The sequence below is a fragment of the Python bivittatus genome, unplaced genomic scaffold (assembly GCF_059951505.1).
Source record: "Python bivittatus isolate LINGU-HERP-01145 unplaced genomic scaffold, Pbiv_v1 ctg000960_np1212, whole genome shotgun sequence".
Lineage (NCBI taxonomy): Eukaryota > Metazoa > Chordata > Lepidosauria > Squamata > Pythonidae > Python > Python bivittatus.
In genome coordinates this window covers 14,814,958-14,840,461 of record NW_028277124.1, presented here as the reverse complement: position 1 = coordinate 14,840,461, position 25,504 = coordinate 14,814,958, and the positions used below count along the sequence as shown (strand labels likewise).

The 25,504-nt window shown below is 42.0% G+C and overlaps 1 long non-coding RNA gene across 1 annotated transcript; it reads right to left on the bottom strand.

The window, feature by feature from the left end:
- Positions 1 to 1,293: 1,293 nt before the first annotated feature.
- On the bottom strand, positions 1,294 to 23,508 carry LOC112542665 (uncharacterized). The gene is made up of 3 exons (XR_015794238.1): positions 23,472 to 23,508; positions 19,944 to 20,089; positions 1,294 to 2,084 (listed from the first exon to the last, which is right to left on the bottom strand). It is a non-coding gene; the product is annotated as an uncharacterized LOC112542665 (long non-coding RNA).
- Positions 23,509 to 25,504: the final 1,996 nt, after the last annotated feature.

The window sequence follows — 25,504 nt, the reverse complement described above, 5'->3', positions numbered from 1 at the left end:
GTGCCAAAGAGGAATCAAAGAAATCTGGGGCAATGACCCTGCTGAGGGTCCCCATCTGCAGGAACCCCATGACATCCTTCTGTGGAGTAGCTTCTCCCCATATATATGGATCACTATTCCTTTGATGAGCTGGTGCACAGAAGTGGAAACCTGACCTTGGGAGAGACCATTTGAAGAAAACTATGTCTGGGATCTGCTGCTATTAGTTCACACCCATGTGGCTTACATGGCTTTCAGGGTTTTTTTAAATTTCTGTTGTTTTTATTTTATTTTTACTCTATGCCACTCAGTGCAGTTTGGAGCATAGCAGCATAGAAGGGTCAAGGACTGACCAATAACCTAAAATAAAACACCATAGAAGAAAACAAGTGGAACAACATGTAAACACAATTAAAGGAGCCCATGGAACATGCCCATCCATAACAGATGGAGAGCTTGGCTGGGGTGGCGGGGGAGGAAGAAAGAAAGGTTCCCTTTCAACCCCCAAGTTTAATTTCTAGTGATGGCAGAGGATAAGGATTTAAAACAAAATAAAGATAACCGTAGCAGCATATACAGTAACACTTTGCAAAAAGCCTTCTGCAAAGCTGCTGGAAGCCCTGGGGAATAAATCAGACTGGGAAGTGCGAAAACGTCCACAAAAGCAGGACGGGCAAACCCCTTGCATTGGTATATAAAAAAACCTACATGGATGTGTATCCATCAAGTCACCAGGATCTGAGCTTAGCTTGAAGAAAACTTAACATTTACTCTGTCCAGGGGTATGTGCAGCGCATGATCCAGAAAGCCACGATGATGCAATGAAAGCTCCACCTTTTTTATGTGCCTTGCACACATGATGTGCTTAAAGAAACAAAGAAACAGAAACGGAGCTTCTATTGCACCATCAGGGCCACCATCTTGAATTTTTTTACCGTGCCCTGTGGATATCTTGTCTCTACCAAATCATTGGGGCTCCGCAGAAGTGTTGGAGCGATACCTCTGCTGCAGTTGGATATGCCAAAATCTGATTACTGCACACTAAAAGATCAGAGAAGAGAATCTTGATAAATTGGGGACAATTAAATACTATGTATGCTTAATCATGATCTCATCAATGGAACATGAAAGAGAGAGAGAGATGGCAGGCAAGCTACGTTACACTGAGGAATATAACAGTCTCCCCACATACGAAAAGCCTTACATCACTGATTCAATATTTAATACTAGTTTCATTTTTAGGCAATCAGTATGCTTTGATGTAATCAAAGCTTTTTTTTTTTTTTTAAACATTACAGAATGTATGAGTTGACATCTAAAGGTGTAGGAACGTGGCAGTTTTTTCTTGTTTCCCCTGTTCATCCTTTGCACTCATTTGGATACAGATTACAGGGATCTAATTATATTTTCATCTGAGCAAACCTGATGTGAGCCAAAAACCTACAATGGGTGAAGTTTGAAAAAAAGAGGGACCTTGTGCGTTGTTGAAAATGTCTAGCATTTATATTCTTATCAATTTTTTAATATTACAGTATGTAGAGCTGACCAGAGGGTACAGTCAAAAAAAGTCATGACTGTGGCTGTACCACACATACCGTAAATCCAGTTTGGACTTCAATTGCACCATCATGGCCATCACCTTGCCTCTTTTGACCACACTCTGCAGCCACTTCTGCATATCTTCAGTGACTGTATAGATATATCTACGTAGGTTTCTGGGCAAGAATATAGAAGTGGGTTCCATTGTCTTCTACTGCCAGAGCATCCACAGGTACAGGGCTTCCATTACACGGTTGCAGCTTCCAGCTTGATTTTTTGGACCTCCACCTAGTCTAATTTACAAGCTTGAGATTTCCTATTGGTTTCCTATCCAGGCACTAATCACGTCCAAACCCACTTTAGCTTTTTGAGAAGAGTCAACATAACTAGGCTCACTCCTTTTTTAATTCACAAGTGAGTAATGGAATAGGAGGCAGCTAAAGATGTTCAGATTCTCTCTGCTTAGCATCACAATCTAACATGACCAAGAAGAGTGAGGCTGTGCCAGCAAGATCCAAAGTTGTGCAGCTCAGCTATTAGGTTGGTTCTGTAATACACATTTGGTTCTGTAAGACAAAATAAATCATTGCATGGGACAAAGGAAATGGCAACACAATAAGGAAATATGTTGTAGAGTATGTTATATCCCCTAGAAATGGGGGTAGCCAAGGGGAAGGATCAGGTTTAGGCTCTATCCCAGCAGAGTCACTATTAAAGTTTTTTGTTATGGTGGTGGCTGGTTGGTTGGTTGGTTGGTTTTAACCTGCCCTTACAAAAAAAGAATAGGAGCAGGTTGGAGTTTCTTTCCAAGAATAATTTTCTTCTTCTTTTTTTAAGGAACACATCAGAACAAAAATGTTTGAAGGTCTAAGGTGTCGTTAGACCCTTAGGTAAAAAAAAAAAATTGCTAACAAACCGAGGCAATCTCTGTGGAATTTAACTCAGCATCTTGGGTTGGATCCAAACACAGCTGAGAGCCAATGATGACTGCATAGATCACTCCTAAGAATTGTACCTGGCTCCTTGAAATGGATTGGAGCGACTATTCTCATTTATGGATACCTCCCTGCAATTTTATTTATTTATTTATTTATTTATTTGCAAATGTGGTGAGGTGCCAGTTGGACAAGTTAGATGAATGCAGCAAAAGAATTGAACAAACAATTCTGCCTTTCACCCTTCACTTCCTATGGCTCCAAGCCCGGACAAAGGAATCTGGGAAATACTCATACTGCCAAGGGCAAGGAAGACTACTCTCTGAAGTCCACTAATGAACTGTATGATACTTGGGGGTCTTCCTTTAGCACTTCCTCTAACAACTGTTTTAACTCATCTGGAACTCTGTTGATCTGGATACATTGATGAGACATTAGCATTAGCTTTTGCTGATTTGCAGATCCAAATGACTTGTTCTAGCCAGGTGACCCCTGAAGCTGTCAGCAGCAGGAGAAGGTAGTAGGGAAGCACCTAAGAAAAAAAAAGTGTCTTCCTTCCTTCCTTCCTTCCTTCCTTCCTTCCTTCCTTCCTTCCTTCCTTCCTTCCTTCCTTCCTTCCTTCCTTTACAATGTTTGATCTATTTTGAGAAGATAAATACCTACCTTCTCTGCAATTAGCCAGTGGAATGAAGTGCTAATGCCTCAGTGATAAATTTAGAGGCTTCATTGATGGTTGCAAAGTTAGAAGGAAAGCATCTTATTTTCCCCCAAGTGGCACCTAACAAAGTCAGAGAAGCATGATGGGTTCAGGTGATGAGTTTTGTATTAATGTAGTTTCCTTCATTTTTGTTTTCTGCAAACACTAATTCTAAGTAATGTTTGATTTTACTGGGGGGAAAAATAGAGTGGAAATAGTGCAACGTATTAACAGACTATGATGCAAGTTTGGGTGTGGGGGGGTAATCTATTATGTGAACTTGCTGGGCTCTATACATGCACTTGACAGTTGGGATCCAAGCAGTAGTGATACATTAGCACACAGATGAGACTGTGCACAATGCTAGCAGATTTCATTCAAGTGCTAATGTGTGTGCTACTGCCACACCCAGTTAGAATAGAGTGTTGAGATTCACACCTATCTGAAATGACAGCAGTCTTCATTGACATCCTCAGGCTTCCATGGTTTCATCTCCTGGCCCAGATGTGGCCAGCAGAGTTTGGCCAGTGGGCTCACTATCCTGCAGAGAGAATAGCCAGGAGCTACAGTGCCACACACACACACACACCTTTCAGATTTGGGGATTGTGTGAAGGTCTTGTATGATGGGGGAAGGCACTATCATATTTTCCCCTTTTTTTGTAACATATATGATCACACTTTTTTTCTTCACTAAGCTTATGCTATATCTTTGATCTACCCCATTGGTTCTCAGAGTTATAGACATGGAATATGCACATTAGAAGGAAATCAGGGAATGGAATAAGATGACTCTTGATATGACTGGGAGGGAATAAGCTTGACAAAAGATGTCAGCTTCAATTGCAGCCCTATCTCAAGTGTAAAGTCAAATTCTTGTCATTCTTCTTGAATGTGATAATCAAACGCTTGCATCCAAATTCATCTGCATTTGTAATGCAAAGTCTACTTAGGAATCAAATCATTCTTCCTTATACTAGTTTCTCGAGTAATATAAATTACAGGTAGTCCTTGCTTAACGACAATTGGGACTGGAATTTAGGTCACTAAGCAATGCAGTTGTTAAGCAGGTGTTAACATGACCAGACCTGATTTTATGACCTTTTTTGCAGTCGTTAAGTGAATCGCTGTGGTTGTTAAGTGAATCATGAAGTTCTCCATTGATTTTGCTTGCTGGAAACTGTCTGGAAGGTCACAAATGGTAATCATGTGACCCTGGGATGCTGCAATCATCATAAGTGCGAGCTGGTTGCCAAGTGCCCAGATTGTGAGCATGTGATTGTGGGGGCACTGCAACAGCAGTAACTTCAGACACTGGTCGTAAGTCACTTTTTTAGCACCATCATAACTTCAAACAGTCGCTAAACGAAGAGTTGTTAAGCAAGGACTACCTATACATTTATATCATATCATGTTAATTGCATTCAGGCTTTCATTTCCTGAATGATAAAGTGTGTGTGTGCGTGTGTGTGTTCACAGACATGTGTGTGCATCTGTCAGACTACTATCTACAATTAGGGATGGGATTTAATTTGAGGGCTTCATCAGAAATGACTCAATTCAATCCAGTGTCATGGCTTGTGTGTCAAAGCCAACAAATGCCCAGAACCTATGTCAAACTCAGCTACAATAACCCTATCCAATATGTCTGGTCCATTTTGAAGCCCATGGGAGCAACTCTGTCATCTGGTCAACAGAAGACTAAGAATTACAAAAACATACATCTACAGGAAAAAGTTCCTTTAGAGTAAAGATCTTCCAAATATTCTGCATTCTGGATAGAGTTGATACAGTCCAGTTGTGTGTGGAAGATGAAGGCTTGCAAATTCTAAGATGCCACCACTGGGAGATAATTCAGTCATAGGAATAATGTTTTAACCTCATAAGCATCCAAGACCTGTCTCAGTTTTCAGATATTTGGAATTTTCTTCACTGACTTCACCAAATTCTACATTATTTACTAAACTGTTATCTCTGCTCTGTCTCTTCTGTACCTGTTGCTTTGCTAAAAAAAGACTTAACCTTAACAAGTCTCATCCACCTTCTATACATAGACAGACACCAGGATCCTTCAAAAGAAATCTAGTCCCTGCATCTACAGCACCATTCAGAAAAGCATAATTCTCTCATAGTCTACAATGTGTTTGGAGAGGGGAAAACAGAGCAGCTAGGATTTGAGATGCCAGTCCTACTAGGAAACACACAATTATTTTCACATTAGAAGACTTATTTTTGAAAAAAAAAACTTCCATATTGGAAGAGATGCCAAAGAACAATGCGATTTGCTTAAGAGAAATGAGGACAGAGAAAGAGGGGGGGGGGAAAGCTGTCTCCCGGCCATCACAGTAAAGATTATCCCCAAAACCAAAACAGTTTGCCTAATTTTCACATCTTTGCTCTTAATCCCTCCCTCTATTTAGGGCCTGAAAAAATATTCTCAAGATGAAAGATATTTGAAACGGGCCAAATCCAGCCAGGTTATGTGTTTCCTTTTGACTGAATCACTATAACATGACCAACTACACCTTCCAAAAGGCTTTTAGAGTTGTCCACATGGCACATTTGGGGCTAGCTTGAAGGAACATCAGAAGAGGAGATGTGTCTCCAGTACATGTCTCTCAGCATTCAGGCCTTTTTCCCCCAGAAAGGGTAGAAGTGGCAAATAAACTAATGCTGGGGGAAAGGCAGTGATGCCACGTTTTACAACAGATATAAAACTGGATCCAAGAGCACTCCAAGAGAAGGTCCATGTGTCCATAACTCCTGGTCCTCAGGGATGAGGAATATTAGTCTTCCACATATTGCTGGACAGGAGCTCTCAGCTACTCCCAACAATATAGACAGTAGTCAGCAATTACAAAATGCAGAGTGACTGTCCCCACCTCTGCTTTATTTGAGCCATATCATCACTTCTGCCATCTTCCCTGCACTCATAGTGCAATGGATCAAAGAGATAAGACACGAAGTGGTTCATGGAAGGAGGGAAAACACCAGAAGATCATTTGCATTCCTGGTCTTACGTGTTATATTGTGCTATATTGTGATAACAAAATATAATTAGTTCTGAATTATTTGGGTTGTTATCAGTCAACATAATTTCCTGCTGTGTGGGCTAACATCATCTTCCTACTTTCACAGGCAGTCTAAACAAATGTCTCCTCCTTGTCATTATTTTAGCAAGAAGCAAAGTAATGTTGATTGAACTAATAGGGTAAACAGAAGGATATCACTTAAAATGTCCAAAAAATGTTGTGCTATTTTCATTCTACAATGATGCTGACATATTTGCTGACAATGAGCATCTCTCTCTGGTATTTTGTTCACACAGCTGGCTGCTGGATTGTAATTCAAATTTGAATTATAGATATATTGAGGCCTCATTCTCCCAGTGATGGTACATCTGTTACAGGGCTCGGGCTGGTGAATAATGGGAATTGTAGTCTAACACATCTGGAGGACACCAGGATGGTGAGCATTGTTATATCACTGGATTATAGATGAGGACTCAGATGATTGAATGTTCTTCCACCTAGAAAAATTCATTCTGCATAGAAAGCAAGACCTTAGTGTGAAAAAAAATGAGGCAGATGAGAAGAGATATTTAACACAATACAGTTTTCTACCAAAAAAGCTGCCCACTTTAAAACTGTGACTTCTTTTATTGTTACTTCATCTATCCAAACAAAAAATATAAATAGGATGCATAAAATTCAAATGCATAAAAACATAGAAAATGAAATGTTGAAAAAACAACTAAAAACATTGTCTGTACCTGACAAGCAAAATCCATATAGTCATCAATTATTTCATAAAAGATTTGTACTAACTTGAGAACTTCAGTCTTCCTTACTGTGTCATTGTAATTCCTGCTAATTGTTGTTAAGTTTCCTGTCTTCTCTGTTTGTCCTTCTCTTCCTCATTGTCATATTGTTCCTTTGGTCCATTCACTCATATGCTACTTAAGACAGACCTTCCCAGCATTTGAGGGACAGACCTTCACTGTTCCTTCCTGGAACAGCAGCAGAAACAACAACCAACACTACTTCTCTTAAAATTAAACCTGCTTTTCCATTCAATCAAGTTCTTGTACCTACCCTTCTGGACCTAAACGTAAATAAAGTTGCTTTTTAGAGAAAGAATAGTTTTGAAAACCAACTCCTTTTCACCACACAAGATGATCTTCATTTTGAGTGTCCCTCATCATCATAAAAGATGAAGATAATGTATGTAAAGGAATTACATACATTAAGAAATTATGTAAAGGAATACATTCCACCCTATAAGGAAAGATTCTTACTCCATGTCTTTCTCCTACTTATTTGTTTCTTTGTTTTAATGGCATGTATATATTACCGTAATCTAAAAGACCCTGGGCAGTGTACACAGTATTAAAAAAAAAAAACTTTTAAAACTCTAAACAATCATCATACAAGATGATGAAATTAAATGGCTGTTCACAATACACCCTAAGGGCCGAAGGGCAGCTGAAACAGTGTGGTTTTCAGTGCCTTACAATACGTCAAGATTGATGGGGCCAGACGAACCTCCAGGGGTGGTGTGTTTCATAATTATTTCATTTTAATATGCTAAACTCATCCACAGGAGAAAAGTACGAATGCATGCCACAGAATCAATGCAACCTCAGAATTGATAAGTATAGCAATAAAACAGGGGAAAGGGGGAAAAAATGAAAGAAAACTTCATTTTTAAAAATGTTATGTTATGTTATAAACAAGAATAACTCCAAAAACCTGGACCAGATTTCATGAAAGTCTTCTTTGTCCCCTTGGGTCAAAAAAAGATTAATTCAGATGTTAACCAACAACACATACCAACTGTCCATTGCTGCAAATTAGAGTCAGATTTCTCCTTCCTGCTTTGTATGTGAATTGTATGAACCATTTGCCATGCCTGGCCAATCCACCATCCTTGTTAGCTTGACAGATTTCAAATCCTGGGAATATAAGTCCCAAAGAACATATTCATGTTTAACATACAGCAATTGATCTGGAGTCTTATTAGCAGGTGTGTTGATGTTGGCCCAAAATGCATCAATAAACATCTAACCCGTTTCTCCCTTTTGATGGTACTTTACCTTTGTCTTTGGTGTGGTTGACTTAAAACAAAAAATTACCTTCTGATAAACCTTCAAATAGAAGAAAATAGAAGACTGTCCATTGAAGAAAAAAAAAAGGGACATATGATTCTTCTCTGGCCTGTTAGACGGGGTTCTTGCTTCAGGGCCAATGTCACCATGGGAAGGTTTGATCTATATCTGACACCAGATTGCAAATTATATCCTATTATATTCAGTTCATTTCTAGTCTTGAGCAGTTATATTTGTTTTAGCCATAGGCCATAACAAAATTGGAAAATACAAAATACAACTGTCTTTTTAAACATAGGGCAATCGTTCGAATATAAACAAGATAAAAAAAAAAACTTGAGACAAAATAAGCCATTCTAAATTTCAATAACCCAGTTTGCTGTCTACAATGTAAGCATACAAATCATTCTGGCAGCATGCAGGCCTAGTGGGCACATTTTGTGTGATCTCCCTGTTCAATTCCTGTTTTAATTGTTGAGCCATGGAATATTAAAAGCAATTAGTAACATCACCAGTAAATAATATCAGTAATAAAATTCAAGATGTTAGAATTCGTGTACTGTGTAACTGATTTTCATTTTAGCTGAGCCATTATGTTTATCTACACAAGGAAAACAAGAACTGCATTAATCATCTTCTTATCCTTAACAAATGAGAATTCAGGTTTTTTTTACATATTAGACCAGATTTTTAAGATGAAGAAATATCCGTACATGCTGTCAAAATAGGATAGCTAAATAAATAACAGCGAGTCTACGGAAGTTCCCTTTCAGTTTTGCACTGATGTAAAATTCTGCTGGACAAACAGAGATTGCTTATTTTCAGAAGTTTGACATTTATCAAGTACTTCCTGTCTCTTCTTAGCTAAAGTCAAACCAATAATTTACTGTAAATATTTCTGTGTATGTCAAAGTCTATGTTTTCAGTAGAATCATATAGTTCTTCTGTCTGCTGGGCTGTCCTTTTTCTGACTTAATGGATAACTGACTGTACAAATATCCTATTGCATCTTCAAATTGAATTGAGTTTCCATATCAAAGCCTTTCCGATACTTTTAGTAGATGCATTTTTCAAGTCCAAATCGGTTCAACTCAGTCTGGTTGAATTTGGACAATTCATGTGATGATTCATATCATGTTGGACCTGATTTGCACAGCTTTGATTACTGAATAAAAACAAATTGAGGAGGATGGATGAAACCATCATGTTAGAAATTAAGGTGTTTCCCTTTGCTTGCTATATTTTGACTCCTACAGTATTTGATAAAGAACTTAATTCAATTGCAAGGGGAGAAAAAAGAAAGCAAAACTCTTTCAGAATCAGGAAACGTGACTGTCTTTATTTTACTCACCGAATCTGTCTTACACTTTTCTTGCCTTGTTGTGGATTTCAGCCAATCTCCTGAGCCAAGGAGGGTTATGACCAAATTCCCCCCCAAAATGCAATGACTACCGGAGTAAGAGAGTTCAGTCCAGCAGGGCCAACGAAACCTAAATACAGTTCATGAAAGCAATTTGTTGTTTCAGCACCAAAATCTTTGAAAAGGTAAGATGTAGGACACCTGTGCTTCATAGACAGATCATAAAAAGGGGAAAAGTTGCTAAGTAAGTAAAAAAAAGAGTTAGAAGGTGACAATGACAAGGAAACACAGACAGTGATGACTAAGACTTTGGAACAGCAATTTCCACAGATCACCGAGACATAGGTTTTCTGAATTAAAATAAAAGCCACACTTCACTCTTTCAAACCCAAAGGACAGAGGTCTCATCAAACCAGGGTTTGGGGACAGAGATCTAGGGTTCTAGGACACTGAATGAACAACAGGTTTGGTTCACTAGTGGAAGTATCTGAAGCATCAAACATCCTTGTCTCAAGATGGGGGGCACTTGAAAAACTGGTAAAACCACTGCCATTCCTTTTGCCATCAGAGCACACACCAGGTACAATTCACCATTCTCAGTGCAGCAGGGTCCTCAGGGCAGGGGTCTAAAATAAGCAAGATGGCAGATGTGAAGTCATGAACCAAGCCCTTTTGTACCCGGGCATGGAATCAACATAAGCACAAAAGGGGCAGTGCTTGGATCATGATGCTGCATCCCACCATCTTGCCTGTTTTGACAGCCTCCTCCCCTCCTGCGGGCACTGCTGACCCCAGATGGCTTGGTCTAAATCTCTGTTCTTACTGCCTCTTGATTGAAAAGAAGCTAATAGAAGACAGCTTTGGGAGCAGTTGCCTTCTTTCTGCTGCAGGAATGATTGGATGACCAGTTTCTATTGGGTTCAAGTTATGATTGCATTAGGAATGTGGAGAGCTGCCATTTTCATAGTCAGGACTTGGGGTCTTCAAACTCCTTGCTGCCTACACTGAGACTTTGCAGAATAGCAGATAGAACCCCTGTCCAGTTTCCTGCCTTGGAAAAGCCATGGATTGAGCAGGCATGGTTCTCCAACATAACTAGGATTCTCCCAGGAGGGAAGGACAGAGCAAGGAACAAAGCAACAGAATATATTTTCCTAAATGAGAAATCAAGGGACCCCTGCCCCTCCCTAGAGTCTCGCCTTTGATATATGAATCCGATTCCCTAGCTGTAGTTCCCTTGTGTCTCTTGCAGCTCTAGATAATTTAAGATTATTTTTATAATGTGCTTGGCTGCTGCATGCAAATCACAGTGCTTGGCCCAGAATTGCATTATACAACACAGCGAGGACCATCAGAACTGAATAAAGACACTGTGTTAAATCAGATATTTAATCGCTCATTTTCTTTTGATTTACTGAATCCATTGTCTTCTAGTTTGATGATACAAAAAAATAAAATAAAATAAAATTCAGCTTCAGAAGGGGAGGGGGGACCATAACAAGAAGGAAATTGATATGACATTCCCCAATATGCAGTGTCAGATTAGGAAACAATATATTAAGTTCCCAGTAGTTTCTGAAAATCAATACATATGTGCTTATTCAAGTAACTAGTAATGTCACTGGGGTTATTTAAAAAGCCATTGAGGATTGGCCCACAAATACCTACTGGGTTAGTTGCTGTTTTCTTGTTAGTAACATGAATGAAAATTACAACATTCCACTTGTACTATTGTTATGATTGTATTGAGTGTGAGGCTGGAAGCAGACAATAGCTTTTTCAGGGTATAAAAGATACGATAGCCGTCATCTACAGCAGGCGTAGTAATTGCACAGAAAAACTGAAAGAACCATTTAACTACGGTTAAATGACAATAGGGCAAAATACACAAGGGCGTATATGCCACCGTAAACAATGCTCTTCCATCACACCACTTGCAGCTTTCCAGCTTTCTCTGATGGCTACAAACTCTTTTTCTTTCTCACATACCCACAGTGATCTCGGGATAATACAAGGCAGGTTGAAGGCTGAATTGAACAAACAAGGATGACAGGTTTGATCTCCAACTTCCTTTGGCAAAAAGTATCAAGGATGTTGGCTACTGGTTCATAATGGAGAGGAAAGAAGCAGATCTACACAGTCAAGAGCATTGACTGTAGCTTGTGGACTGTAGCTAGTCCAACGTGCTATCCTGATGCTATTTCTCCTGAAATCTCTTAGGTCTCTTGTTTTTTCTTCCTGATTCATTTTCTGAAGGTCCTTTCAGGAAATGGTTGTTTCAATGCACTTCAGAGTAATAGATACTCAAGTTGTCATCCTATCAGTTTTACTTGTGAGAAGCAGTTAATGGAAGTTCCATGCTATTTACACCAACAGGGAAAATCACAGTGAGCCTTTTTCTGCAGAATTATGAAACAGGCTCGAAGGGATTAAAATTGAGTTCATTATAAGATTTATTTGTGAAAAGCAACAGTGAGTTTTGCCAAGGGAGGAGAGCAGCCAACAGGGGTTCTTATTCTTGCTTTTCTTAAAGGACTCAGGAATAGAAGAGGATTTTGTTTTCCTTAAAAGTCCAGGAATGAGGGTTCAAACCCAAGTGTGTTTACAGAGGGACAACTGGTCAAGAAATCCCTGTTGGCTTTAAGAGCAACAACTAAACCCTGAAGATGTAAATATACCTAGAATTTACCCTTGGAAAAGACGGAATTGCCCAATAATCTGCACATTAAAAAAATATACAGTATAATAGTTGCTGTGATTTTTATTTATTTATATTTATTAAGAATTTTCATATAATAAAAGATGAATGAAAAAAAGAAAGAAAAAAATGCAAGAAGAGAAAAAACTAAAGTTAAGAAATATATAAATGACTTCTGACCTTCTTTTCAACAGATAGTTGCAATCTTATTGTCCCAGCTTCTTAAATATTTTACAAATCTCACCCCCTCATTTAGTCCACATCTTTCTTAATCTTCAAGTCCATAAATCATCAATTCATTTTTTCTTCTTTCAGCAAAAAGCCCATATAAGGTTTCCAGTCTTTCATACAGGTAGTCCTCACTTAACGACCACAATAGGGACTGGAAAATTGGTCGTTAAGCAGGGTGGTGAGTCACTATGTGACTGGACCCAATTTTACAACCATTTTTACAACGGTCATTAGGCAAATCATGTGGTCGTTAAACACATCCAGGTGGTATGATGGTTTGTGATGATTGTAAGTGTGAGTACAGGACATAAAGCACTTTTTCCTAGGGGGTCATAACTTCAAACCATTGTTAAATGAGCAGTTGTTAACCAAAGACTACCTGTAAAAAAATTTGTTGTTTATTCTCTAACACACACATACACACATATACACACACAGAGAGAGACACACACAAACACAGACACAGGAGTATAATAACTGCTGTGCTATTGGTCACCAAAACACATGTATTTTTTAAAAGCATCTCCTAATCTACTAGAGTTACTTGCACCTTGTATTTGTGTAATCAGCAGAGCAATACTATGCTGTGCTATTTCTTAAGTGGAATTTTCTCACACTCAAGGCAACTCCAGTGAAGAACCTATCAGGATCCAAAAAACATGTTAAAATTTGGCCTTTGGGGTTCATTTCAGCTGTATTGTTTGGTCACAGCTTTGCAATTTTAATTGATAGGGCTAACTGATCTGGGTTGCAAAAACTCAGTTGTCCACTGGTTAGTAGCAAAGAGATGCAGAAAATAATGCTTAATTAAAAGTAATTTTTGTGGAGTCCTAGAGTTGTTATGAGCTGGGAAGAAGGAATTACATATATTAATTTGACTTTGAGACAGGGTTTAATATTTTTGGACCTCCTTATTCTTTGGCCTACAATGCCTATTAGATATTGATGGCTGGACAATAGAAATGGATTGTTTGTGGAGTCTAGGCTTCTATTATTAGAAAGATAAATTTATGGCTCCAATTACTCAATGGATTGAAGACCTGATGTTACTGTGACATATGGATGAGTTGCGTACAAATGTAGATTATCTATGGATGATTACAGTGAAATATGGTCACTTTTTATTGTTTATGCAATGCTCATCTAGAGATAGAGACCGAGATATATTGATTAATTGATTATGTGCCATCAAGTTGGTGTCACAACTGAGCAGCCACATAGATTGAACTCCTCCAGAATAATCTGTCCCCAACCTGGTCCTTCAGTGTTCCAATGGTGCACCCATCACCACTATAACTGAATCCATCTATCGTGCTGCTGGTCATCCTCTCCTTTCACCTTTTCCAGCATTATAGACTTCTAGATATATAGAAAATATTTTTCCTTTTTTTTTTCCTTTTTCCCCCGATTGATTTAACACCTAATAATTCCATAGCAAATAATTTCTAAAGCCAGCTTGTGTCAAAGAATGCTCATCCTTTTGAAAATTCCTAATCAATCAATCAATCAATCAATCAATCAATCAATCAATTCTTCTGCTTATAAAATACCAATGCCATGGAATTAAATTATGTCTAAGCTACTAGTCACATTTTTATTACAATCCTGCAAGGTTGAACAGATATAAGTACCACTGATTTATATGAAATATAATCAAAAGCCAGTGAGGTGTAGTGGTTAAGACGTTGGACTGGAACTATGGAGATCCAGGTTATGGACCACCCTCAGCTCTGCAAGCTCCTTGAGTGACTTTGGGCCAGCTGCTCTCAGTTCAACCTACGTAAAGGGTGGTGGTTGTGTGGTAAATTTATGTAGCTTATCACATTTAAGGTGTGATAAGCTACATAAATATAGGTATGTATAGACAGGAAGGCTGAATTCCTTTCAGCGGTACTGTGCTGGACTAGGAACAGGGAGACCAAGATTCATGTCCACCATCAGCCCCAAAACCTCAGTGGGTGACTTTGGGGCAGACCATCATTCTCTCACCTCCCAGGGTTATTGTTGTGGGGAAAACTTGGAGGAGGGGGTGCTATGAATGCTATCTTGAGCTTCTGAAAGAGGGGTAGGAAATAAATCTAACAAATAAACAAGTAAAAATATGTAGTATTTCATAGCAATATACCTCAGTGGAATTCACTTAATCCTTAGGATTGCACTGTTGAAGTCCTATAGAAATCAAAGGGACTTAACAGGGTTTGTTGCAGCTTTGGATTAGGGCTGCCTGTGTGTTGATAAGAAGGGAAAAAAGTCTAGACATCCTTTAGGATTTATTTTAATTTTTACTGTGTTGGCAAACATGAATGAATAAGAGCCCGGGAATAAAAGCATTTTCTTTGCATCGGATTATGAATCATATTAAAAATTATGCTGTCCCCAAATTAAACTTCAGTACTACGTATTATATTCCAGGGACCACGAGATACATGGAATTATTGCTTCAGTGATTTCAGCTCAAAATTATTTCCCAGACCTTATGTTAATTAAATTAAGTACTTAAATTAACTGATGTTCAAGTGATCATTTGTGTATGCTGTGGGTGGAAAACTGAGGTTCAATACTGTATTTTTCTGACTTACTTTAATGTCATACTGGAAAAAAAAACACTGTTGCTAGTGCAATGAAAAATTGGAATAACACCCTATTAAAACTGTGCATATTTTATAATTCTGTTGTGCAAATTAACATTCTCTTCACTTTCTAATTATACTGGAAGTCATGCCAATATTTTACATGAATCAAGGGTAATTTCCCACCCCACTTCCCCATGTTCTACCTAAGTTTAGGAATCTGAATCACTGAGTGCATTTAAGGACTACACATTTATGTTAGTACAAATTACCTGTAACAATCATATCAGATGCTCTCTAGATAAATTGGATTTTAATTTCCATAAGTCCTGGCCAGCTTGGGAATTGAAGTCCAACACATAAGAAGTACCATGTGGGTTGGCATTTCATTTTGGTGAAATCATTGAGATTACATGGCTAAACATTCTTTCATTTGTGTATTTATTTAACATAGTTGCTTCCCACATATCCAAGTGGCTTGCAAGTAAAAATAAACCTAGTTCAAATACAAAACCAAAAGACAGTTTAAAAAAAAATGCAGAACCGTTCATTAGAAAGGGAGAAAAACAGAACAATGTTATTTATCCATAAGATTTACCAGCTACTTGCTTCTCTCCTGTACTATCTGCCCAAACAGACATCATACATCAAGGCTGTGCTGGAGTTCAGTAATCATGTGGCAAATGTACTTTGGAGCATGGTGGATATGAATGTTGCACCAGTCTGCAACTGTTTAATGTAGCTGCATCCCAAGTATCACTCAGCAGTTTTAAAGAGTTGCAGAGAGGTGATCCTTTCAGAACCCCATGTGTTCCAAAGCACCTTTGGGGAAATGAATCTGAAGCACTGAACAATCCTATTATACAACATCTTTCTCGGCCTTTGTAGCAAGCAATGGATTAGTAGAATATGTTTGTGTTAGGTGTGAATAGAGAGCTGGCATTGGTTCTGAAAGCCCAGAGGGCTACTGTAATCAAGAAGGCCATTGACACCGATATGTTGCTGGTCTTTCCAGGAATGGAGAGATCTGGCTACATGGATTGTTGGCATAAATAATTCTTATTTAAATTGAAATGGGTGCCATTTTTTTCCCCTTATTGGCTGGCATCTCTCCAAAATTGCATTGGGGCTCAATAAAAATACAAAACTGGCATACCTGAGCTCCCATGCTAAGATCCAAACCCTTGTGGCTGGGGGAAGAGCCAGGTCTTCATGGCTTGCAAAAGGCCAATAGCATCGGGGCCGTCTGTATTTAATGGGACAGGCTGTTCCATAGGGCAAGCGCCATAATAGAGAAGGCTTCCAGGGGTCCGGGAGATGATACTGGTTTATCAATGGCAGCCAGAACATGCCCACTCTGCCAGATGTGGTAGGGCAGACAGAGATAATTGGAGAGAGACAGTCCTGCAAGTAACCTGCTCCCTTGCCATGTAGAGCTTTAAAGGTGATAACCAGCACTTTGAATTACACCCTGAAGCTCACAGAGCAGAGGTGTCACTTGGGCGTACCAAGGTGCACTGCACATGCCACTGCATTCTGGACCAGCTGAAGCTTCGGGATGCTCTTCAAAGGCAGCCCCATGTAGAATTCAATGCAATCGTCCAATCTGGGAGGTGACTAAGGTATGAGTGAGCAGTGCCTCCCAGTCCAGGAAGGGCACAACTGGTGTACCAGGTGCATTTGTACAAAAGCTCTTGTGGCCCACCACTGCCACCTACCCCTCGAGCGGGAGCTGCGAACTCAAGAGAACCTCCAGAATGTGCACCGGCCCTGACTTGGGGAGTGCAATCCTTTCAGGATTAACAAGGGAAAGTCACTGGATCGGGGGGGGGGGGGGATTAACTCTACAGCTGCTCAGTCTTATCAGGGTTGAGCCAAAGCTGGTTCTTTCTTATCAGATCCACAGTATCCAGGCACTGAGATAGCACCCTGGCAGCATCACTTGGACAGCCTGGGACAAAGATGTTCAGATGAGTATCATCAGCACACTGATGATATTAACCCTGTGACAATGGGTGACTTCACCCAGCAGTTTCATGCAGATGTTAAATAGCAGCTAGAAAAAGAGTTGAACCCTGTGTCACCCTGCAAACTGCGGGCCTAGGGCTGGATCTCTCTCCCCTGCTGACACTGACTGGAACTGGCCTCAGAGGAAAGAGGAAAACTGCTGAAGAACAGTGCCATCCACTCCCAACCCCTCAACTGGTCCAGAAGGATACCATGATGATGCTACCAAAAGTTGCTGAGAGACAAAGGATGGCCAGGATGGATGTAGTATGCCTGAGCCTGCCAGAGGTAATTAACAAGTGTAATCAATGCTGTCTCAGAGCTATATACTGGTCTGAAACCCAGCTGTAAGGGGTCCAGATAATCTGCTTCCTCCAGAGCCTTTTGGAGCTGCATGCCTGCCACATTTTCTCATCAACTTTTCTTCCTCAGGGAAGGTTGGAGACTGGATGAAAGTTGTCAAGTACAGCCAGGTCCAGCAATGGCCTCTTCATGTGGGAGGCAAACCCCTGTTTCCTTCAAAGCAGGGATTTCCTGCAAAGAGGCATTTATCACCGCTTGAGCCCAGCCACATGTCACCACTCAGAAGGCCAGGACCAACTGGCGGGGAGGGGGCATGCATCTAATACACAGGTATCAGAACTCAACATCCCAAGGACCCTTTCCACCCCCTCAGGAGTAATTGGATCAAACTCTGCCAGACAGCAGGATAAAAGAGGACCTCATTCACTCTACAGGGCCAGCATAGCTGCAGTACATCTCCAAGTAGATCTGAGTAACTTTATCCATCAGATGCATAGCATAATCCACATAATGGCCCTACATGGGATCCCCTGACCTCTTTTTACCCAGAAGGGATCAAGTAATCTGAAACAGGGTCACCAGGCAGCAATCTGTGGATGCAATAAGGATAGAGAACTAAGCACATTTCACCCCTGCCCTTATCGCCATAAGGTTCATACATGTCCAGCAGCTCTGTAGGCATCTCTTACATTGCTTCATTTACTGGAGCTGCTCCAAAAACCAGGAGGCCCTCTGGGATTGATGTGCACAGAAATTCTGCATATGTACAATCCAATCCAAGGCCCCCACCACCTGCTCTTTCCAAGCCCTGACCAAGGCCTCAGTCTAACCATGTGCTAAAACTTCAGAAACAGTCCCAAGTGCCCTCTGGAACCCAACCAGGTCCATCAAGTGCCTAGGGCAGACCAATCCAACAGGTCCCACTTTCCTGCAGTGGGGGGCAGCCAGAGAAAATTCCAAGGAGTGTTCTTTCCATAACAAGGAAGAGATGACAATATCCTCCGATTCCAAATCAGTGGCAACATAGTCAGTTGTTTATTATTGTTGTTGTATACACAACAACATGAATTAACACCTGCCAGTTCTTTAGCTGGTGTTGGCCTTTATTTCTCACATCAAGTTCTTCCCAAGAACCTAGGATGGCACATGTACAGTAATACATGTGCGGATCCAAGCAGGGTGGCCTTTTACAGCTGACAGGTGGAAATGTTGTCAATGTGTGGATTGTCTAAGTGCTGTCCAAGTTTTTTTGGTATGGCACCCAGTGTGCCAATAACCACTGGGACCACTACTGTTGTTGTTATTATTCCACTGCCCTGAGATAAAAATCAGATCTAACATGTAACCTTCACTTTGTGTTGGGCCTTCAATTTCCAGGATCTGATACCTTTGGTATCTGGGCTAAGCAAAGCCATGTTGAAGTATCCCAGCCCTATAAACCTAGGAAACTCTATTGCCAGCTTATAGCCACAGAGTCAAGCAACTCCTGCAGGGAAGCCACTATGTAGCAGGGAAGTGGGTATACTAATCCCATCTGATTGATACCCTACCACCTAACTTTACAATTCAGTTACTTGCAGAGTAGCACGCCTAGAAGCCTCCAGAGTCTCCTAGATGACAATGATCACACAAACCCTTACTCCAAAGTCTTGGATGTTGCCACACCCAAAAACCAGCTGGGCACATTTCCAAAAGGGGACCCCTTCCATTCTCCCTATGTATCACCACAACCATCACCACAATCCCTGCTCTCACCAGGCAAGTAGAAGAAAAACACTATCATACACCCTTCAACCAGCCAAGCTGGTTGATCAAGTGACCTTTCAAATCTAAACTTTGCATTGATTCAGTGCATGGGAGCATTGCTATCAATCCAGAGATTTTATAGACTTTTTGACATGCATACACACCCCTTTATTGGATCAAACTGAATTGATGTTTAAATCAAATAGTAAACTCAAGTAAAATTGATTCAATTCCTTGAACTGAATTGGTCATGCCTTGTCAGATTTATACACATGTATTCTTTTTTTATTATTATTATTATTTTAGAGTCTAAATACTTTGGATACAAATCATCCTAAAGGCCATTCCTTCCTATGAAGTCCATAGTTCCTGAACCTCAAACACCCTTTTGGAGGAACCACCAATGAGCTAATTTTGGGAATGGGATTTTTCTGTGACAGTAACCCAGTTTTTAAATTCCTTTGCTAGGAAAATTAGATTAACTCCATCCTTTCTCAGGTGGATACTAAACATGGTAAATATATCACTGAGTATTTTAAAAATAGCTCTACATTTTAATTAAGGTTTTTTAAAAAAACTGTAAGGACTATAGGCATTTCAAGAAAATAATAGACAGGATAGATATGCTTCATCTCCTGTGAGGTATAAAAAGAATCAGACATAAACCATATAAAAAACATGGGGTGCTGAGTTATGCAAAAGCAAAACTAAACAGAAAAAACACGTAAGTGAGAAATGCATAGTTAGCAGCTATACAATAAAACACACTTACTGTATCTGTAGTTCAGTTGGCCTCAAAACACTGAAAACATGCAGGAGATCATTACATCTTTCTTCTGACTATCAGGAGAATCCCAAGAAGGCATACCGAGTTGCCACTGGCCCCAGAGAAAAATGCTTCATTGTCCTACCCCCATTCTACATGAAAAGAAAGTATATTGTTACCACCCACTGTCCTTCATGCTTTTTGGTCATCAGGATCATATGAATACATAAGCTTCAGATTGTTCTGGGAACATTGTGGAGTAAATCTGATGCTGGTATGGAAACGGTCAATGTTGAAGAATCCACCATTCACAGCTTTCTTCTGGAATCAAGCTGGGAAGACATATTTAAGAGAGTCAGATGGGGAAATTTTTATTTCTGTCCAGGTTCTTAGATTGAAGAAAGAGACACCAAAGCAGACAAGGTCTTCTTCCTATGAGTGTGTAAAGCTTTGAAGGAGTTACACACATAAGGTTTCATAAGGAAACCCTATGTATGTAAGGTTTGAAGGAGCTTTATACACATAAGGTTTCAGGCTTGATAGAACCAGCACATCCAAATAGATTTGCAACTCAAAGTGTGGAACTGCTCAGGGATGGGGGTGGGGGGTGTCCTCAAAATGCTTTGCAGATCCTATGGTTTTCTACTGCTTCTGGTGCTATTACAGACAATACAAAATGTAGCAACTGGAGAATGTGAGCTGGGGCTGAATGTTGTGAGGGGTCTTCTAACATTGACATAAATAGCCAGACTCACCTCAGTGAGTTTTATTACCTTATTGTATTCTCTTCCTATCAGAGATCATTCAGGGAAGCAAGTCCAAAATTGCTTTGGACTTCATTCACTTTCTCAGCTGTCACTTTCTTTAATGTACCCAGCCACAAGGACAACCTTTGTCCTCTCTTGAACTGATGGGAGCTTATACATCTGGGCTGGTCCTGCAAACACAAATATACTCAACTCTCAGCAGTCTGAATAGGGGCTCAGAAATGCCCTTATTTTGAAATTCTGTACATTTGGGGCAGGTTCACTCTTGTGACAAGCAGGGAATGGTTAACATTTATATTTATTATATGTTGCCCTGAGTTGTTGGGAGTTGGTAGCATAACAATAACAACAACAACAACAATAAAGGGGTGAGACTTTTATTGTTTTATAAATAGGGGAAGAATGGCAGAATTAAGAAATGCCACTTTCTAGAGATGCCATTTCCCCCCTTTTTGGCTAGCATCTCTCTAGGATGCCATCCTACTTCTACTGACTTTGCTGACTAAGGCACAAGATTTCAGACAAGCCACAACCCTAATACAATTGAATCCTGCTCCAGATAAGGACAACCTTTCCAGGAGGAGCTCACTTTGCCAACTCTCCAAACATGTCACTTGCTTTTTATGTGCCCTCCTGACACACCGGAAAGATCAGGGTTTACCAGTGGCAAAGTTAAGCCACTTTGATGGACAAGTCAGCTTCCATTCTTCTTGGAGAGAAAATCTTGAACTGAGGAAGGGAAAAGGCTAAGTAAAGGGTGAACATGTTTGGTGGCCATACAGCGAACGGAGGAGGGAACATGGAATGGAGTGTCCAGACTGGCTGATGGTCTAGAAGCAAGAACACATCTGTCTTATTGTAAGGCCCAATGTTCATAATATACTGATAGGACAATCTTCCTCCTGAGGTGTAAATCCACATGTTATATTTGGCTGTCTCCATACGTAGGTGTCAGAACCTGCATCACCCAACTGTTGTTGTTTTCCATTGTATTGCATTCATTGGGAGTTGGATTGATTTGTTTCTGCCACTTGTAACTAAGGAGGGGGGTGGTGGCTGTTAATGGTTGTAAGGGGAGTTGGGAAGTAGCTTAACCATATATGGGCAATTTAGACTGGCTTGATTGCAGGCCAGGCAGCTGGGGCCCAAAGAACCAGGAAGAAGCTCGGGGAGGAAGGAGAGAGGTCAACAACAGGTGAAGAGGCTTCAGGATGCCAGGCAATAAGGGGAGGGGGGATAAATAGAGGGAGGTTTACCCAAGGCGTTAGTTTTAGCAATGTTCTGTTTACAAGCTACATGTACCTCTTAATAAAGAAGTATTATCTGACCCAAGCCTGGTTGTGTGAGAATGCTTCAGAACTGAGAGTTGGACATCGTGGACTTGACATTTTGCTAAAACTCCCTGATACTGGATTTCACCCAGAGGAAACTCTGCAAGGAATTTCCAGCAACTTAACATGGTCTCTGAGGAGCTGCAGAAAAGTTCACCAGAGGTGCCAGCAGAAGAGGAGGAGCGGCTAATCCCCCTCACTGAAGCTCTAGCGGGCACCAGACCGAAGGCCACAACGAGGCGACTGGCCCACCGCTGGGACCCACCAAGAGATCTAAGCATCTGGGAAGACGCTGGAGGGTTCACCCCTGAGGTGCCAGCCCGCCCTCGATGGTTGAGGGCTATGGGGACCGCGACCACAGTGACAACGCCATGGGATGAGGGACAATGGGTGAGGAAGCTGGAAGGCGAAGTGCGCGCACTGAGGAAGGAGTTGGATAAGCTGAGGATTCTGGCGCAACCTTCCGTGCAACCTTCCAATCCCCTACAGGGCCCGGTGCTGATCAACCAGCCCTCCTCAATGGCTCCGCTGGAACCACCGACCCTTCCCCCTCATCAGGCCCTGGCCCAGACCCCCGCAGGATGCCGGGGGGGGGGGAGCAGACCAGGAGCAAGCCGCCCAACGACTTCAACAGGCGGAAGGGGACCTGTTGCGAAGATGGGGGCTGGTAGAGAAGTACGACGGAGACCCTGCCCAACTGCCCGCCTTCCTGAACCAGGTGAGAATCTGCATGGGCACGTGCGGGCGCCTGTTTGCCAGCGATGCCTGGAGGGTGCTGTATGTGTCCCGCTTCCTGGTGGGCGTGGCAGCTGAGTGGGTGAACGACTTGAATGAAGCGGAGGCCCCAGAACTGGGGGACTTTGACCGCTTCATCACCGCCCTACGGGACCAGTTTGAGGACCAATGTGCCCGCTTGCACGCAGCGGAGGCAATCTGGGAGCTGAAGCAGGGGCCGCGCTTGGTGACAGAGTACGCGCTTAAGTGCAAGCGCTTGGTGGCGAAGCTGCCAGACTGGCCAGAAGCATTCCTCGTGCGGCTATTCCAGGAGGGGCTGGACCCACGGCTCTTCGAGAGGGCCGTGGTGTGGGGGTGCCCGGAGATCTTGGTGGGATGGATCACCCACGTCTCCGTGTTGGAGACGCAACTGGCCAGAGTCAAACCACATGGCGCGGAGGCGAGATGGCGGCCCCCTAGCGCCGCAAGGCAAACCAGAAACCGGCAAGGAAGGAGTTAACCCCCTCGGCAAGGCCGCAGGCCGCGGGGAAAGCCTGCTTCATGTGCGGTGAGAAGGGACACTTCGTGGCGGCCTGCCCCCAGAACCCAAGGCTACAAACCGCGCCGAAAGGGAAAAAAGCCGAGAAACCTGCAAGAGCGATGAAAGCCCCACAAAAAGCACAGCGGTGAGAGGCGAAGAAGAGACGCTGAGAATGGCCTACCTCTCAGACAGCGAGGACGGACGGGAGAGCTCCGGCGGAAGGGAGGAGAGCCCAAGGCGCGACCAGCCGATCCCGAGCAAATCGATCGAGGACATCTGGGTGAGTCCCATGATGTATGAGGTAGTGATCCGTGCTCCGCGATCGATTCATTGGGCCCGGCTCACAGCATTGCTTGATTCAGGTTGCTCCCGGAGTTTGATCAGCCCCGTGCTCGTCAACGGATTAAATTTGAAAGTGCACCAACTGAAGACGCCCATAATGTTCAGGCAAGTGGATGGAACAGCGGTGGGGGGAGGTGCGGTCCACTGCTACACAGAGGCTTTTGAGTTAAGAGTCGGAACGCACCGGGAGGCTTTAAGGTGCCTGGTCGCACCGCTGGCTAGTTACCTCCTCATTCTGGGAATGTCCTGGCTGGAACGGTGGGACCCCCGCATCAGCTGGCGGGAGAAGACTCTGGACTTTCCGGATGGCGGGCGTGGGACTGCGCAGGTGGAGCCCAACCCTCGAGGGGAGCTGGGGGCAGCAGCCCTGAAGGAGCAGCGCCAAGGGAGGAAGCCCCACATGGGGGGAGGGGAGGAAATCCCCTGGCAATATAGGGACTTGGCAAAAGTATTTAGCGAAAAGGAATCTGACCAACTACCACCACATCGCCCCACAGACTGCGAAATTGAGATGGTGCCAGGAGCAAAGTACCCAGCCCCAAAGATGTACTCAATGACCCAAAAGGAAATGGGGGCATTGAGGGAATTCATTGACAAAAACTTGAGCAGAGGCTTCATAGTGCCCGCCAAATCCCCCCTGGCAGCGCCAGTACTTTTCAGAGAAAAGAAAGATGGGACTTTACACTTATGCACGGACTATAGGGGGTTAAATGCAATATGCACAGAGATCAAATACCCTCTCCCATTAATAAAAGATTTGTTAGCCCATTTGGCAAAAGGAAATTTTTTTACCAAACTAGATTTGAGAGAGGCATATTTCAGGGTGCATATAAAATTTGGGCACAAATGGAGGACCGCATTCCGCTGCGCACTGGGACACTACATGTATCGAGTCCTCCCATTTGGATTAAAAGGCGCACCCGGGATATTCATGCAGCTGATTAATGAGGTCTTGCATGAGTTCCTCTACTGAGGAGTGTTGGTGTACTTGGATGACATTTTAATCTACACCGAAACAATGGAGGAACACGTGAAATTGGTCAGGAAAGTGCTGGAGAAACTGCTAAATGGCAGTTGTATGCAAAATTATCCAAGTGTGAGTTCCATAAGGATTGCATTGACTACCTGGGCTACAGAATATCTAATAAAGGAGTGGAAATGGATCCCAATAAGGTGCGGGATGTCCTAGCCTGGGAGGCCCCAAAAACCAGGAGACAACTGCAAAGTTTCCTTGGCTTTGCCAACTTTTACAGACAGTTTATTCCTAACTTTGCACAAGTAGCCCTCCCTCTGACTGATCTTTTAAAAACGAAGGACAAACCCTCGGCAGCTGCAAAAGCCCCCAGCGCCTCTTTAAAATGGACAGCAGAATGTCAGGAGGCTTTTGAAAACCTCAAGAAATTATTCACTGCTGAACCCATCCTAAAACACCCAGGCCCAACAAAGCCTTTTGTTATTCAGGCAGATGCCTCAGACGTAGCAACTGGATAAGTCCTCCTACAAAGGGACGAGGAAGGTGTGTTAAAACCATGTACTTACTTATCGCACAAGTTCACTGAACCTGAGTGGAGGTGGCTAGTGTGGGAAAAGGAGGCTTTCGCAGTGAAATGGGCATTAACGAATTGGAAACATTTGCTGGAAGGAGCAGAAGAAGATTTTGAGATTTGGACGGATCATAAAAACTTGGAAGCTTTGACATCACCCAGAAAGTTGTCTCCTAAACAGATAAGATGGGCACAATTCTTCAGCAGATTTAATTTCACCTTAAAATACTTCCCAGAAGGGAGGAATTTCTTGGCAGATGCTCTCTCCCGGCTGCCCCAGCACAATAGCCAAAGAGAGAAGGTGGTGTCAGCTGTAATCCCAAACCGG